The sequence below is a fragment of the Magnolia sinica genome, chromosome 10 (assembly GCF_029962835.1).
Source record: "Magnolia sinica isolate HGM2019 chromosome 10, MsV1, whole genome shotgun sequence".
Lineage (NCBI taxonomy): Eukaryota > Viridiplantae > Streptophyta > Magnoliopsida > Magnoliales > Magnoliaceae > Magnolia > Magnolia sinica.
Window position 1 is genome coordinate 55526683 of NC_080582.1, and position 16359 is coordinate 55543041.

The 16359-nt window shown below is 36.1% G+C and overlaps 1 non-coding gene across 1 annotated transcript; it reads left to right on the plus strand.

Annotated features, from left to right (window-relative positions):
* Positions 1 to 13399: 13399 nt before the first annotated feature.
* Positions 13400 to 13506, plus strand: LOC131217851 (small nucleolar RNA R71). The gene has a single exon (XR_009157439.1). It is a non-coding gene; the product is annotated as a small nucleolar RNA R71 (small nucleolar RNA).
* Positions 13507 to 16359: the final 2853 nt, after the last annotated feature.

Genomic DNA, 16359 nt, shown 5'->3' on the forward strand with positions numbered 1-16359 from the left:
GCATTTGTTTCTTGTTCGAAACATAGTTACAAGCAAGTGAACTCCTTTGCCACATATAAACCCCTTGAACTCCTCCACATGGATCTCGTTGGACCTACTAGAATGGAGAGTCGAGGTGGAAAGAAATATTTTCTAGTAATTATGGATGATTTTACTAGATATACATGGATAGCTTTCATGAGAGAGAAGTTTGAAACTCTCGATGAAGTGAAAAGGATACTTACGCATATCCAAACTGAAAAGGAAATGAATATTTCTAAAATCTGAAGTGGTCATGGATCAGAATTTAAGAATGACAATTTTGAGAAGTTCTGTAGCGATCACGGGATATCGCATGAATTTTCTGCACCTAAACACCTCAACAAAATGGGGTTGTTGAGAGGAAAAACCATGTGCTTTCAGAAATGACTAATGTTATATTAAATAACATGAAGTTACCTAAAATCTATGGGCTGAAGTTGTGAACACTACATGCTATATAATTAATCATGTTACATCAGAAAATCAAAAGATAAATCAACATATGAACTGTGGTTTAATAAAAAGTCCAAAATTAAATACTTTCGAGTTTTTGACAGTAAGTGTTATATTTTGCATGACCACGAAAATTTGGGGAAGTTCGACATTAAAAGTGATGAATGGATCTTCCTAGGGTATGCTCTAAACAGTTGAGCGTATCGTGTTCTCAATAAGAGGACCGGTGTCATTCAGGAATCCATAAATGTTGTGATTGATGATGACCTAAATACACCACCTCCAAGTTCAGAAGATGATGAAGTCAATTTTATTGATAAACCTGACTCTTCATCTAGTCAAGTCAACACTAAACTTTGATCAGTTAAAGACCATCCTACTGATCAAATACTAGGTAACTCTCTCATTGGTGTGCGTAGATGATAACAATTGGAAAACATATGCAATTATATGTGTTTTACTTCCCAAATTGAGCCGGTTAATGTAAAAGAGGCTCTCGCTAATGAAAACTGGATTGTAGCCATGCAAGATGATCTGAATCAATTCATTTGAAATGATGTGTGGCATTTGGTTCTTAGACCGGCTGATAAACATATCATTGGAACCAAGTGGATCTTTAAAAATAAATCTAATGAGTTAGAGAATATTATAAGAAATAATGCTAGATTGGTTATACAAGGGTACTTACAGATAGAAGGGACCGATTATAAGGAAACCTTTGCCCCAGTAGCTCATCTTGAATCCATCAGATTATTCATATCTATTACTTGTTTCAAAAAAATTAAAATTTATCAAATGGATGTCAAGAGTACTTTATTGAACGGTGATCTACATAAGGAAGTTTATGTAGATCAACCAAAGGGTTTTGAAGACCCCAAACACACTGATCATGTTTATCGCCTGAAAAAGGCACTATGGTTTAAAACAAGCTCACAAGGCATGGTATGAGAAGCTGACTAAGTTTTTACTAAGTCATAACTTCGAAATGGGGAGTGTTGATAAAACCTTATTTGTTAAGAAAAATAATGAACACATACTTATAGTGCAATATGTTGATGACATTATCTATAGCTCTACATGTTCTAACCTATCTATTAAGTTTGTAGAGTTGATGAAGTCTAAGTTCGAATTGAGCATGGTTAGAGAACTGAATTACTTCTTAGGTCTGCAAGTAAAACAACTTAAAGATGGTATTTTCATTTCTTAAACCAAGTAATGTCTAAAGTTGGTTAAGAAGTTTGGTATTGAAAGTGATAAGCATTTTGATACTCCTATGAGTACAACTCTTAAGCTATCTAAAGATACAATATGTGAGAGCATAGATCCTAAGTTGTATCATAGTATGATTGACAGTCTGTTATATTTAACTACGAGTCGACCTGATATTGCATTCAAAATAGGAATCTGTGCTAGATATCAATCTAAACCTAAGGAATCCCAGCTGATTGCTGTTAAGTGGATTATTAGGTATGTCGCAAGTATAGTTAATTTAGGTCTATGGTATCCACTTGATACTAATGTTCAATTAGCTGGATACTCAGATGCTGATTGGGTTAGGAATATAGACGATTAAAAATCCACTAGTGGTGGTTACTTTTATGTTGGGAACTATTTGGTTTCCTGGCATAGCAAGAAAAAAAGTTCCATATCCATATCCATAGCTGAGGCTGAATATATTGCAGCTGGAAATGCCTGCACTCAGCTTGTATGGATAAAAAGAATTTTGAACGATTACTTGATTGCGCAAGACATAATGATTCTATATTACGATAACTCTAGCGTAATCAATGTCTATAAGAATCCCATCCAGTATTCTCGTACCAAACATATTGACAAGGTATCACTATATTCAGGAATTAGTGGAGGAGAAAATTATTTCATTAGACCATGTGTAGAATGCAAACCAACTTGCTACATGTTCATTAAACCACTTGACAGAAACGGTTTTTCAAATTAAAATTGGATATTGGTATATGTAATTCTTCTTGAAATGTTCATGATTACTTGTTTGTACTATTGTGTATTTTTGTGTAATTTTATTTTATTTTAAAATTTTATATATATATATAGATGATTTTTGTGCTCTCACGACCGGTCGAGAACATACTTGACCAGTCATAGCACGACCGATTGAACATGTACTCGACCAGTCGTGGTGCATGGGCCAAACCCCTTTTTAGGGTGAAAAATCACTTTTTCTCCAAAATCTTCATCTTCCTCACTCGGCCCTTCTTCGACCCATCGAACCCACCTTCGATTCATGCAAGTGGTCCATTTTCAATTTCCTTTTGAATTTAGGCTATTTAGGTCTCATCTTGCTTGAATCTTACTTTTATTTCAAGTTCATTGTGGTTTATTAGGTTTTTTACCTAAAAATCTGTTGGGTTTGCATCCGATACCTTCTTTGCTTGATTTTCTTGTCTTATCTTGGTATGGAAGGCCGTTCAAAGACAACAAAAGCTTCCGGCTCTCAGACATCTACTGTTAGGGTTAGAACCCCATGGCCTCCCGGTGATAATCTCGATTATGTGCGGGATTTTCATCTAAAGGAGATCATAATGGAAAGGCCGGTGAATGCTAATCATCTTACTAAGTTTGAAAACATTCCTTTGCTTGTCGCTATAGGATGACAAAATATCTTGAATTGGGGCGGACCTGCATACTGTTCCATTGCGCAGGCCATGTATGCTTGTATTACCGACGTCTCTGTTGAAGATTTGACCTTCACAATCTCTTTCAGAGAAGGTTTGTATAAAGTAGGTAGATTTATTATCGCTGACCTTCTGGATGTGAGTGTCAATGATGACGGCATTCCTATTTCCGTCTTAGCTAAAAAAATCACTGAATCTGAGAAGCAGACATTGACTTGCAGACTATGCAACATGGACTCGGAATGGGAGTATGGAAATGCACTCCGGGCCAACCATATGTTGCCCAAATACAGAGTACTACATTGTATTTTTGTTTCCAATGTGTATTCCAGATCTGGGAACAAAACTGAGTTAACTTGTTTCATGGTTCGCATTCTGCATTCTATCGTGTCTGGCATTCCTGTTTGTCTTTCTTCTTTGATATGTCATATTATTATCCAATTCCGTCTTCATCCCGGTCATAGTTACATTCCTTTTGCCTACTTGATGACCGTTCTGGCTACACACTGTGATGTGGCCATGCCAACCGGTGAAGCACTTCTTGTACTTCTTCCATTCAACAATTCCAATATAAAAAGATGAATATGAAGTTAGCTCCTGGTCAAACGGATGGGGAAGCTGAGGGACTTGGAGAAGAAGATGCATTGCCCACAGACACCATGATGGATGATATATTTGATGAACTTGAAGAAGATGACCCTAAGGCTGATCCTGATTATCAGCCTTTTAAATTTGATGAGCGCCTTCGCTCACTAGAAGAGAAGGTGGATGGAATGAAAATTTTCCAAGATAACTAAATAAAATATATGCGTAAATGCCTTAGACGCATAAACAAGGGATTGCACTAGATTGATCCATCCATTCCACCTCCCTCTTTATCTAGTTCTAATTAGTTTGTTTACTTTTGTTGGACTTGTAATACTTTACTTTGCTTGGTAAATCCTAATTTTGGACATGTTTAAGTTAGTTTGATGTTAATACTCCTTTTACTATGGTTTAATTTGCTAACTTTCATACTCTTTTTTACTCTCTTCACTTATTAGCTACCACATTTACATATTTTTATCTTTTCTTCCCTTGTCATTTTGTGACAAAAAGAGGGAGAAATTGGGGAATTGATGGCTTATATCTTAATCTATTTTATGATAATATAGTTATTTAAATGAGATGTAGAGATGTGGATATGCATGTACTGTGTGGAGATTTTTTTTTTGAAAATGTATATGTATCTCCTAATATAGGTCTCTACTGAGCTTACCTGAGGGGGAGTTGATTGAGGAGGAGTTTGTGGTTGGTAGATTTTGTTTGAACTGAGGGGATTTGTGTATTAAAATAGTTTAATCTTCTGTAAGTTGGTTTTGTCACAAATTTAACAAAGGGGGAGATTGTAAGTGCTAAGTTGTAAATCTAGCACCCTCAGTTGTCAAATTTTGTTGTGCCAAAACACTTTAGTATGGTTGACTTGTTTTGATGGATGGAAAGTTAACCTTCAAGTTCAAATTGATGGAAAGTTTGCCTTCATTTGAAGATGAGTGTGGTGTTGTCTACATCAACGTTATATGTGTTACATGTACACATGTTCAACTACAGCAACAAGTTGAAGATCCTCAAGTCGAGGTACTCAAGCTCAAGTGCATCATTACTTCAATCTTCAAGCTTAAAGTTCAAGCTTTTGTTAAAGCTCAAGATCAAGTCTTAAGAACAAGCTCAAGTACATTTTCTCAAGTCTCAAGACACAAGTTCGAGACAAGTTCATGAACTTAAGGTCAAGCTTCATGTGCTTCAAAGTGTCCTACCTACCGAAGCGACCGATGGTTCAATTTTAATACTCACATTTAAGGTATAGATGACCCTAGAAAGACCTTAGGATTAGGTTATTAACATTAGGTATTTAATTTGGGTCATTGTACTTCATTTAGTCTTTGTTTCGACTAGTCCTAGTCTTGGTTCGACTAGTCCAAGAACTGGCTCGACTAGTCCAGGTTTTTTCTCGACCAGTCCAGATTTAAATTCAAAATTTCAAAATTTTCTGGTAGGTCCTCGACTAGTCGAGTACCCTATTCGACCGGTCGTGGAGACTGGTTCGACCAGTTGAGTGTGGCTCGACTCGAACTCCAGTAACGCGATTTTTATTCACTCTACCAGTTGAGCGCTCTGCTCAACTAGTTGAGCTAGCCACTCGACCAGTCGAGGGTTTGTTTTATTCGACTGCACTAGAAAATTTGAAATTTCATTCGGCTAGGACTAGTCTAGCCAAAGCCAGGACCAGTCAAGTGAACCGATTTACAGCCTATAAATAGTGGACTTTTCTCAGAATTTTTCATTCCTTCCAAGCCAATTCAAGCCACCATCTGAGAGATCAATCACCACTATTGTGAAGCTATTGTGAGGTATTTAAAATTTATTTTAATAGCTTTTTGGTTATTTAATTTCTTAATCTCTTGATTCCATTCTATTTCATTTAAAAAGGGGATTTTAATTTAACCCTTTGTGAGATCCAAGAAATTGAATCCAAGTACCCTAAGGTTGGATTTAATTTAAAATTCATCTAAACATACAACCCCTTCTTATGTGAGATTGAACATTGAGCATTATCATCTACAAAGAAGCAGTTCTACCAGCTACATCGAAGAACAATCTTCGGATAAGTATTATATTTCAATTTTCTATATTTTTGATTTGTTAGATTCAGCCAGGAAAATCTCTATTTGTGGTTTTGACTGAGATCAGCTAGGAAAATCTCAACGTGGGGTTTTTGATTGTGTAAGCCCATTAAAAACACATCTGTAAAGGTTTTAAGGTGAACCTTGGAAAACTTTCTTTTTTAGTGAAAGCCAATATCCCATGGGTGTGGATATTGAGAGTGAAGTAGTTGTGTGGCTATTTTCGAATAGTTGGTGTACACACACGAACCACTATAATTTTTGGAGTTGTGGTGGATGATTGTATTTGATTATATATGTGAATGCTGTAATCTATTTTATGCTTTTGTTGTGAATGTTGTAATAGCTAGGTTTATTTCTTTTTCCTATCAGTTTGAGTTTTTGATACTTACCGACGTTCTAGAAATCAGGTTGTCCTACTATAAGCCATCGGTTTTTGGTGTAAGGTTGTCCTTAGAACAACGTTTGTATTAACCTCTTAATACTTGTGCATTTAAGGTTGCTTTAGATTTCTACTATTTGAGTTTATTTTTCGCATTTCATTTTTATTGGGCATAGTCCTATTCACCCCTCCTCTAGGACTTGGAGCTCATCCTTCTAAGTGGGTCCCATGATCTTTAGTTTTTCAGGAAAGGACTTTTGTAAAAGTGAAAGAAGGTAACGTTGGGCCTTTCTATTGGCATTCATACATCCTCTATGGGGTCCACCATTACATATGTGTGGAATCTACTCCATCCATTAACCTCAGAATTTCATGGAAGGCCATGGTTGGAAGCATGATCAACATCCTCCACTCACAATGACCACATCACAAGAAATAGTTGTTATTAAACTGACACCATTATAGTTTATTAGGTTTTATGAGCCACATAGAGATCGTGTCAGCAACATCGGGGCTTAGAACTTGAGCTCCTTAACTAGGGTCGCTTGATCACAACTTACTGACCAATGGGACTATAAGAGGTTGGTCTTTGGCAAGCTTTTGCATCGGTTTGGCTTGACTCTAGTGGGCAAGTTTCTTAGCTCGAAAGCTTTCTCTAATTAGACGGTGGTTCCCTAACTGAGTTTTCTTTGTCTTTCATAGAAATGTCTAATCTTCCCAAGATGAAGAAGGGGGATCCTATCAGGGGTGAGCTAGATAAGTTGAGATTTGCTGCAAAGAAGGTGGCTCCTTCTCTTTCCCCTCAACATTTGAGGCCACTGTTGCTACTACTGTTGCTCTTGCTCAATTGTAGGAGGCAGCTGATCTTAATACAACCCCCAGAGGGTCAAGCATGCTTGAACGAAGGAGGCTCCGGGTGCAGAGGATGCTTTTACCATAGCTTGCCTCCTAAGGGTGCTACTGTGGGGAGACCCTCATCCTTGTTTATCCCAAGGCACTTGGCCGTGCTCCTTAACTAGGGTTGGTGTTCACAACCCCAAGTTTAGGGTTGTAATGTAGTAATAACTCAGTGAGAACGAGGTCGAATCCACAGGGAATGGTGAGCATGGTCTAAAACTAATCTAAGCCTAACTTGGTTGCTCTGGGTTTTTAATCCAGTGATTTAGGAAAAAGGTTTTGAAAATAAAGATGAAAAGTCTAAGGATCTAGGAATTCACCTATAACAATCTCAACATTAATCTACTTGATTCAATGATAACTCAATTGGAATAGAAGTCCTATCCTATCTAATCGGATGATGGAGTAGTTAAAACACAATATGAACTTTCCATTAATTTAGTTCCCAAAATATCCATCTAGTTGCAATGATGGTAAGGGATTCAATATCCTACCATGCCTAGGAGATGATGGTGAACAACGACTTCTACACATCACACATTTCCAAAGTCAATAAGATGATATCAAGAGCTTTCACAGCATCCATTGTAATTTCAGTCACAATAAATCATACAAATCTGGAAATATATCTTAATTCAAACCAAAACTTATTGGAAGTTCAACATATACTTGAATCAAAACAAACTAAACATCAAAATAAACTATAGGTTTCATCCCTTAGCCTTCGCTAAGAGATTAGCTTGAAAAGACTAACATCCTAGAAGAAAAACAAAAGAAAAGCTAGAAAGATCTACTAGAACCATGAAGAAATCGAAGTGAAAGAATGTTGTCGGCGCTCCACCTAGGCCTTCTCTCCCTTTCCAAACCCTAGAAAATGGTTTGTGACGTCCTAGGGCTCATATTTATAGTTGTGAAACATTATCTTTCGCAACGCCTTGGAATTTCCACAAACTGACCTTAAAATCGCCTCAAATTTATGCAACCATGTTACGCATCGGTTGGATGAAAGTCACATTTGGTGGGACCGAAGTCGAGTTTGAATCATGACAGGATTCTGTCTCAGCAGTTGCTCGATTTCAGTCACTCCGAGTTCGGGTTCGGTTGGATTGAACTTAAGTTTTAGTCGGACCGAATTATTTCTCGGTCGAACTGAATTAACTTCACAATTCATCAGTCTTTGCTGGAGCTTTTTGTGCACTTTTGGTCACACTGAATCCTTCATTCAGTCGGACCGAACTTAGGTTCGGTCGGACTGAATTTTCCTTTGGTCGAACTGAATTAGCTCTGAATTTTATCGTTAGTTACTGGACTATTTTGTGCGATTTTGGTTAGACCGAATTGTCCTATTTTCTATTATAGATTTTGTAATCTTTCGAGCCCTTTTTTCATCCTTTGTACTTGGTTTCCTCAAATCTTTGACATGTGAATTCTTCATTCTTGGTCTCCTAAGATCCATCCTTTGCCTTGGTAATTCTTGAGCATCGAATCCATGCTTTATCACAAACCCACTTGGGCATAAAACACTCTCAGCCCTCAAGTAACTAAGCAACTAAACCCAAAAAGAAAATTAGAAAAACTAAAACAGATAAGAGAGAGAGAGAGAGGGAGAGAGAGAGAGAGTTGGAATGAAATTACCGAATAAGAGTTGCTATGTTACAATCCTATAAAATAAAAAACAATGTTAGTTTCTAAAAACAATTTAAGAAAAAAAATCTTATCCAAAAAGCAAAACAAAAAGTTAACCTTAATCTTAAACTAATTCAAAAAATAATCAATTTTAGAAAAACGTATCCGTAGTCCCCGGCAACGACGCCAACAACTTATTCACAACCCCAAGTGTAGGATCACGATGTAGTACTAATCTCAGTGAGATTGAGGTCGAATCCATAGGGACTAAACTTGTACGTATTCTGAAAATAATTGGAACTAGAACTAGAAGAAGATCTAAACTTAAATCTGGAATAAGAGGGAGTAATTGTGAATGTTGTTGATTAAAACTTAAGGATTCAAAGGTGGGAACTAGGGTGCCCAGGATCCACTTATAGCTATCAGGATGTTGCCTTACTTGACTGGAGGAACACAATTGGAATTAGAGTCTTATGCTTTCCAATTGGAAGATATTGCAATTTAAATCAACTCTGAACTTTCATTGACCTAATTCTCAATGGAGGAGAATTGTGAGGATTAGAATGGATTTCATCACCCTACCATGCCTAGGAGACGATGGTGAATAATAAGATTTATCAATCTCACAATCTCAAAACAAGAAAAGAAGATATCCAAAGCTATCACAACATCTATTGTAATTTGAGTCACAATAAATCATAAAAAACTAAAAATATTCCTTTAAAATCAAATTAAAAATCAATGAGGTTCATCAAGAACAAGAATTAAAGCAAGAAAATCATCCAAACATGTTACAAGCTTCTCCTCCTAGTCCTAGCTAAGAGGTTTAGCCAACCATAGACATGATTGGATCTAAAACCCTAAAAGAAAGCATTAAAAATAGGAAAGAAAGTAAGAAAAACTCTTAGGAGGTTGCTCCACCCTTTTGCTCTACTTCTTGAAATCCTAGATATCCTTAGAAGTCCTTAGGAAACCCATATTTATAGCCTTGTCCGCATAGATTCACAAAACCGCCTCAAATTTACGCACTCCGAGTAAATTCTGCGTAATTCTTCGATGTCATCAAAGAATGTATCCAATTTTTTCCAGCAACTAAATTTGATTTCCTATAATTCTTTGATGTCATCTAATAGTGTTTGATGTCATTGAAGACTAGTTTCAATGTCTTTGAACAACCTTCGATGACATGGAAGCTCAGATTCTGTGAATTTCTACACTTCCTTATCCACTTGGTTTTTTTGAATCTAAGGGTCTTAAAATCTTCAATCTTGGTCTCCAAAGATCCATTCTTTTCTTTGGTAATTCTTGACCATCAAATCCATGCTTTTAACATTCTTTTCAATCTAAGCTCTTAGACTCACCTTGCAATACAAACATCTATAAAATATACCATTAAGCATTATCTTGTCTATAAATCCAAGAGGTAAATGGGGGAAAATATATAATATTTGACACTCAACACACTCCCCAACCGGCATTTTTTTAGTCCCGAGCAAAACATGCGTGAAGGAATCCTCAATCTCAATATTCAAATTATTTTCAGAAAATAATATTTTGTGCAATCAAGTATGAATGAGTACAATCCAAAGATGTGAGAGTGAAACATTGAAAACCTGGAGCCGAATCACCCGAGAAATCAATCAAAAAGGTTCTTTATCAATCCTTTAAGAGCATAAGTTCATATATCAAGTTTTTCCACTGTACTTAGTGAGTTCCATTTACTTTCTATAACATACTGTTATTTCATAATGTTAGCCATGCTTATCATCTCAAGACTAATTAAAATATCAAGTATTGATTCTGAATTTATCCCCCTCTTCTTCTTTTTCCAGTTTTTGATTTTATTTCGACGGTCACTTTTCAGATTTTTTTCATCTTTATTCTTTTTAGAATTTTCATTCATTTTTTTTTCAAACTTTTCCAGTCTTTTCACCACACATGACCTTTTTCTCGATCTCGTTATTTTTTAACTAGTTCTTTTCATCTTCTAAGGTGGATAAAATTTTTCAGACTTAATTCTTAACATCTATCAATGATACTCATACTAACACTTAGAAATTTTAGCATATTCTAAGAAAACGAATTCAACGTGTCTTGTGATTTAGATTAAGATGATATTTAAACATCCTCCTAATCAATTTAAATGTAAGAACTTAGACGATAGTCTATTTGGTTGATCAAACTCCAATAATTCAAAATTCAATCTTTGTCTTATCATCATACTTAAAACATTCTTAACTACTCTAACTTTTGTTTACTGAATAGGTTTTTGATTTGAAAAATTAAAAAATTAAAAATTTTTTGCTCAAAGACTAAGAAAATATTGATTAGTTTACCTAATCCACACCCTAAACCTAAAATCTACATTGTCCTTAATATAAAAGATATGAGCATGCAATGCACATGAGACAATGAAAAGAAAAGGGAAGTGATGAGAAGATAATACCTGAAGAAGTAGAATTGAAGCTTTTCCAAAGTTCTCAACATGTAAATGGTTAGCAAGAAGACTAAACACAAATTAAAATAACTATCTTAATCCTAGGAAAGTAAGAAATCTAATCCTAATCTAACAATTATCCAAAGGCAACAGTTCTTCCTCCAGCAAATATCTCAATAGATTTCTTAACAAAGTTTTCAACAAGATCATCCAGAAACCTACTTTGGAGTAAGTTTGGATGTCTTGGTTTGTCATCGGTTAGAGAAATCTAAGCACCTCATTAAAGAATTTATTCTTTACGTCTTGGGGTGTCCAAATAGTGTATGTTTTTTGTAGCAGAAAAATATTCAATGTTAGTAGGCTGCAATGAATAAGAGACCATAAACAATTGAATAACAGAAAATTTATTTGAAGTGGTCTCTTTAAAATCTGAAGTCATAGACTTCAATTCAGAAAGCATCTTCTCCACATGAAATGGTAAGAATTCAATGTTAGTGGAATAAGTGTTATCAACTTCCTAGCCAATATTAGGCATCGGGACATAATCTCGCAAGGCATTCACTATGTCTCGTATCATAAAGATTGTTTGAATATGCAAAGTGTGCCAAGTAGACTTCCAGAGATTCAGGAGTTTCTATTGAAAGAGGCTCATCATCTTCAAATGTATCAATCAAGTTTATCTCATGGATCAGGTCCTCATCCTCTTATGGTTTGGGCAAATGAAACACATTGAATTTTATAGTCATATTCTCAAAAGATATTTTCATTATTTCATTCGGGCAATTTATGATGGCATTGGTAATGGCCAGGAATGGACGGCCTAATATTATAGGAATTTGAGCGCCCACATTTGAAACTGAGTGTGTGTCTAAGATGATGAAATCTACCTGGTAGTATAATCTATCAACTTGGACCAACACATCTTCTATCATACCTCTTAGTATTATAGTCGAGCGGTCGGCTAGTTGTAATGTTGTTTTGGTGGGTTTCAACTTACAAAGGCCTAACTGTTCATATACCAAGTATGGTATTAGGTTAACACTTGCCCCAAGGCTTAGAAGTGCTCTATAAATCCTGAAGTTTCCTATCGCACATGAGATCGTGGGGCTTCCAAGATCCTTATATTTTAGGGGAGTGTTTTGATTGATTATGACGCTCACCTGTTCAGTCAAAAATGCTTCTTATGTGCGTTCAACTTTTGCTTTACCGCACATAGATATTTTAAGAATTTAATGTAAGATCGGAACTATTTAATTGCATCTAACAAGGGGATGTTGATCTTGACTTGTTGAAAAACCTTTAAAATATCCTGATTCTCACTTGACCTTTTTGATGTGATGAAACGTTGGGGAAATGGGACCACGGGTTTGTATCCCTGCGATGGCTTTTTGTTATATGGAGCATTTCTAGATTCACCACCATCCTTTAAATTTTTGAACTCCTTAGTTTTCTCAACCTTCTTCAGAATCTCTTTGTCTATTTCATTTTCACTTCTCAAGGTAGTGATAGCTTTAACATGTTCCACATGTTGAGTTGAAGAGTTGAGATCACTTATCTCAAATTGTCCTTTTGGATTAGGTTGAGGCTAGGTCGGAAAGGTCCTGATCTCCCAAACATTCAGTTGTGTCTCAAGTCTTTCAATCGAAGTTCTAAGTTCATTCATAGCCCGTAGTTGCTCCTGCCTAAATGCATCTAATGTATCCTCAAGGGTTCTCTTGGGTGGAGGTCCACTAGATGGCCCTTGTGGAAATTGGTTACATTTGTAGTTGGTTCATTTCTCCTATTAAAGTTCCATTGATCAAGAGTGTACGTGTCAGAATTTGGTGCATTAAGTAGTCATTGATACACATTTGTAGTATCTGCTTGAATGTGAAACAACTCTTAAAAAGTTGGGATTGTAGGTCAATCTTTGGTTAGGTGTACAACGCTCCCACAATTTTCACATACAGTTTCAGCGATTATTTTGGACTGAGTTGATTCCTTCCTTGATTCAAAGTCCTCAATTTTTTGTGTGAGAATTGCCAATCGTACATTAATATCATCCTCCTCCTCGAGTACATGTAATCCTATCTCTAGTGACACTTCCTTGGGATTACTAGCTTGATTTGATGTGTCTCATGATTGGGCATTTTTAGCCAGCATATTAAAGTAATCCCAGGCATCTTCTGGTTTCTTATCCATAAACTCTCCATTACACATCATCTGTACGAATTGGCGCATGTTCGGACTAAGTCTGTCATAAAAAAGATCAATTGTTCTCCTAGTTTCGTAACCATGGTGTGGGCAAGCGAGAAGAAAGTCTTTGAACCATTCCCAACATTCAAAGAAGGTCTCATTGTTTTTCTGGGAGAAGTTCATTATTTCCCTTATAAGAGCGTTGGTTTTATAAGCCGGGAAAAACTTTTTAAGGAACTCTTAGCTCATCTTTTCCCATGTGCCAATGGATCTAAGCCTTAATGAATGAAACCATGATTTGGCATTTTCTTATAGAGAGAATGGAAATAATTTAAGGCTAATTGTATCAGAAAGAACATCATAAAAATGTATGGTTGTAACGATCTCTTCAACTTCTTTAATATGCATATATATATTTTCTGAATAAAGTTTATGAAGCTTAGGAAGTAATTGGATCATCTCAGGTTTGAAGTCCATGTTTCTTGTATTGATTGGGAGAATTATGCAGGAAGGTGTACTTGTTCTCACTAGCTATAAATAATCTCGTAAAGTTTAAATTGGTGGAACCTGATGCACTTTATTCTCATCACACATCGTCCTAAAAGGTAGTGTGTGATGCACATGATCTTCTTCAACATAATGTTCTTGAGCTATGCTCTTAGCTGATATTTTAGGAATATTTGGGGGTTTTCTAACTCGTTGATGGATTTTTCAACCAAACCTCCTTCTCTTAAAAGTCATAGAGTATGGTCCCTTACCTGCTTGGGCATGAACCACACCAAATTTTAATTTTATTTCCTAATTCCTACAACAAGTATGGAAGGCAAGTAGAGGGAAGAAGTTACCAAAAGAGAATAACTAAAATTGAGGATCTTACAAGATCAAAACAATCAAACTATGTTAGTAATGTTAGAAGAGGAAAGAGAAAAAAAATTTAGACGAATCCTAAAACAAATTTTAAAAACTGAAAAATCCTAAAAAATAACCTAGATTAGAAAATTTCAAAAAATAAGAAAAATCTAACCTAAAATAAAAATCAAAGCTAGAAAACCTAAACTTAATCATGTTCAATGCCACTCCCCGACAACGGCGCCAAAAACTTGTTGACAACCCCAAGTGCAGGGTCGCGATGTAATAATAACTCGGTGAGAACGAGGTCGAATCCACGGGGAATGGAGAACACGATTTAGAACTAATTTAAGTCTAACTTCGTTGGTCTATGTTTTTAATCTGGTGATTTAGAAAAATGTTTTAAAAAATAAAGATAAAAAGTCTAAGGATCCAGAAATCCACCTATGGTAATCTCAACATTAATTTACTTGATTCAATGATAACTCAATTGGAATTGAAGTCCTATCCTATCCTATCAGATGATGGAGTAGTTAAAACACAATCTAAACTTTCCATTAATTTGGTTCCTAAATATCTATCTAATTGCAATGATGGTAGGGGATTCAATATCCTACCATGCTTAGGAGATGATGATGAACAATGACTTCTATACATCACACAATTCTAAAGTCAATAAGATGATATCAAGAGCTTTCACAACATCTACTGCAATTTCACTCATAAAAAATCATAGAAAACTAGAAATATATCTTAATTCAAACCAAAACTTAATGAAAGTTAAACATATACTTGAATCAAAGTGAACTAAACATCAAAATAAACTATAGGTTTCATCCCTTAGCTTTAGTTTAGAGATTAGCTTGAGATAACTAACATCCTAGAAGAAAAACAAAAGAAAAACTATAAAGATCTACTAGAACCATGAAGAAATCAAAGTGGAAGAACATTGTCGGCGCTCCACTTAGGCCTTCTCTCACTTTCCGAACCCTAGAAGATGGTTTGGGATATCTTAGGGACTCCTATTTATAGTTGTGAAACAATCTTTCGCACCGCCTTGGAATTTCTGCAAACTGACCTTAAAATCGCCTCAAATTTACGCAATTGCATTATGCATCGGTCAAACTAAAGTCACCTTCAGTCGAACCAAAGTCGAGTTCGAATCATGATAAGATTCTGTCTTAGCAGTTGCCCGATTTCGGTCACACCGAGCTTGGATTTGGTTGGACCGAATTAATTCTCGGTCGAACTGAATTAAGTCCAAAATTCATCGTTATTCACTAGAGCTTTTTGTGTACTTTCGGTCACACCGAATCCTTCATTCGTCAGACCAAACTTGGGTTTGATCTAACCGAATTATCCTTCGGTCAAACAGAATTTGCTCTGAATTTCATCGTTAGTTGCTGGACTATTTTGTGTGATTTCGGTTGGACCGAATTGTCTTGTTTTCTGCTGCGGATTTTGAAATATTTTGAGCCCTTTCTTCATCCTTTGTACTTGGTTTCCTTGGATCTCTGGCATGTGAATTCTTCATTCCTGGTCTCCTAAGATCTATCCTTTGCCTTGGTAATTCTTGTGCATCAAATCCATGCTTTTATCATTCTTTTCAATCTAAGCTCTTAGAATCACCTTGTAATACAAACATATATAAAATATACAATTAAGCATTATCATGTTCATAAAACCAAGTGGTACAGGGAAAAATATACAATATTTGACACTTAACAGTCAGGCTTAGTGCTCGAAGAGGAGGTGAACGCCCTGTTAGGGATGTGTCCGGACCGCCTCCTTAGGACGATGACAACCACTGCTATCAAGGTATATCTATCGTTGGTATGTCACACAATTTCTTCTTTTCCTATTTTCCTCCTCAGTCCTTGAATTTTTTTCTATAGTAGGAGGCCCTTGGCACCCTTATGGTCCGTCAACTTGTGATCGACCTAATGGGTTAGGTCAAGGAGGCTAAACGTGAATTGTGCACAGATAAGACCGACCATGCTGCGAAGGCCTATGAGCTGTAGGCCATCATAGAGGTTCAAGAGGCTTTCTAGGCTAAGGTAGAGGCAGAGAAGGAATATCTCCATGATGCCTTGAGTGAAAGTGCCCTGGGGATTGAGTCGGTAAGACAAGTGGGCCCCATATGAAGATCATCAAATGTCTGCCTCAACTGGATGTGCACTTCGAACTTGTCAAAGGTAAATTAAG